Source organism: Penaeus japonicus, unplaced genomic scaffold, assembly GCF_977035675.1.
Source record: "Penaeus japonicus unplaced genomic scaffold, GWHDUDI00000001_assembly GWHDUDI00000001, whole genome shotgun sequence".
NCBI lineage: Eukaryota > Metazoa > Arthropoda > Malacostraca > Decapoda > Penaeidae > Penaeus > Penaeus japonicus.
In genome coordinates, this window is record NW_028234403.1 from 4407273 (window position 1) to 4409772 (window position 2500).

Here is a 2500-nt window from a genome sequence, read left to right on the forward strand (position 1 = left end):
TATATATATATATTTTATATATATATATATATATATATATATATATATATATATATATATATATGTATATAGTTATATGATATGTTATTATACATATATAATTTATTATAATATAATATATATATATTTATGTATAAGATTACATTTATATATTTATATATATATATATATATATATATGTATGTATCTTAATTATTTTAGCAATATATCTATATATTTATATCTAACTTATATATAAATATATATATATAGTTTTAGTTATATGTTGTATTTTGTATATGTATATAAAATTATTATATTTATAGATATACTATATAGTAATATATTATGATATATATATGTATATTATATATATATATATATACATTATATATACATTTATACATATATTTATATATATATATATATATATATATATATATATTATATGTAATACTATATATATATATACTATATATATATATATAATTTATATAAATATATCTTTATATACATACATATACACGTGTGTGTGTGTCTTCAAATAATTATCAATTATCTATATATAAGAGAGTCTATCCACATGCATATTTACGTGAGTTTGATAAATTGAAAGAGAAGAGCGGGCTGCATTTTAAGTGGGCGTCAGCTGGTTCTCCGCCCATCGCGAAGCCCAGAGGGTTGGTTACAGACTTGACAAATTTTTCTGATATTCCCCTTTTCCTGAATAGACTTGGTTTCGTAGGGGGAGATATGTGTTTGGAAAATTCATTTATTGATTTGCTTTTTATCTGGAGAATTCGAGTTGTCATACTTCAAAAGACTTTAGTTCATGTATTCACAATCACGTGGGGGGTGGTGATTCCCTTGTAGTGTTGTTATTCCTGCGGTGCGTGTAAACAATTTCAAGCATTCATGTCTCTTTCTGCATATTGTATGAAAAGGAAATCATGTCATTGTTCATCACATCATTCACCTCGGTTTATAGTGCCTTGGTATGCAATATCTCTCCCTCATAAACATCGTATAGGCTCAATTGCCAAATGTCAAATGGAATAACAGTTACATGATTTACACAGGCAGGGTTTCTACCATTTTCCTGATTTAACGAAAATAAAACTGTTATTACTGTAATTATTGGCATTGTTTGGTAATGTATGTGGTGTAATGAATGTTATAATTATGGCATTTGTTTAGTCGTCATGCTAATGTTATGAAGATAATGATTAATGTGATGATAATCATGGATAGGATTATTACTACTTGTATGATTCATTATCTTTATGATTGTTTAAATCGTTGACGTTGTTAATGAAATAAATGGTTTGATAATAATAATAATAATTACAATGATAGTAAGGATAATAGCAATAGAGATAATCATATCATAATCTCTGTCATCGTCATCGCCATCGCCTTTGCCATTGCCATCATCACCCTCACCATCTGTCATGAACGTCATACTATTATCATGAACAAGTGCTTCATGCTCAGAAGCAACGTTGCGGTTAGCTGAGGTTGATGTTAATCCTAACATGACCTTTCGCTAACAGATGTCACCACTGACTAAAATGGAACATCGAAGCATACATACATAGTCCACCGCCGTGGCATTAGGACACGCCCTGGCTTTTTGTCCCCAACCACACAGCACCCTGAGGTCCGGCAAGTCCTTATCAGCCTACCTCTCCCAAAGAGCTATCGGCATCGTCAAATTGGAGATAACCAAGGGACGGCAAGTTCCCTTCCCTTACCTGTAAGCTCGGCAGGCTTTAGGGTTCAGTTAGAAGGCCGATCGACGGGGAGAAAGGCAAAAAAAAAAAAAAAAAAAAAAAAAAGATTGGACCTGAGAGCACGTAAGGTTAAGGGGTGACTGTACACTCCCCAAAACTCTGTCTTTCCCAAGCCTGAGTTCCTTACCCGGTTGCAGTTTAAGGTCTGACCCAGGACCAGAGAAAGGCAAACCAGGGAGAAATACATCTCGATAGACGCCAGCCAACCCAACGTGAGCGTGAGAGGAAAAGCTTTGAGGATACATTCCCGGGCGGCTGTCTGTGAGAGGAAGAGAGCATCTACTCTTTTAAGGGTACATACTTATATCTTTATCTATTTCTCTCTCTGTCTGTCATATATGTGTGTATATATAAATATTATAAATATGTATTATATATTATATTATATATTATATATATATATATATATATTATATATATATATATATATATGTATGGTATGTATGTATGTATTTCATATATAACGTATTATATATTTATTTATATATATATTCATATACATATATATATATATTTAAAAATATATATATATAAGTCTATATACATATATATATACATATATATATATATATATTATATTTAATATATATATATATATATATATATATATAGTTTGTGAGTGTGTTTGTGTGTGTGTGTGTGTGTTTGTGTGTGTATGTGTATATAGTATATATTATATCTACATATTATAGATATATATATATATATATATATATATATATTTAGAT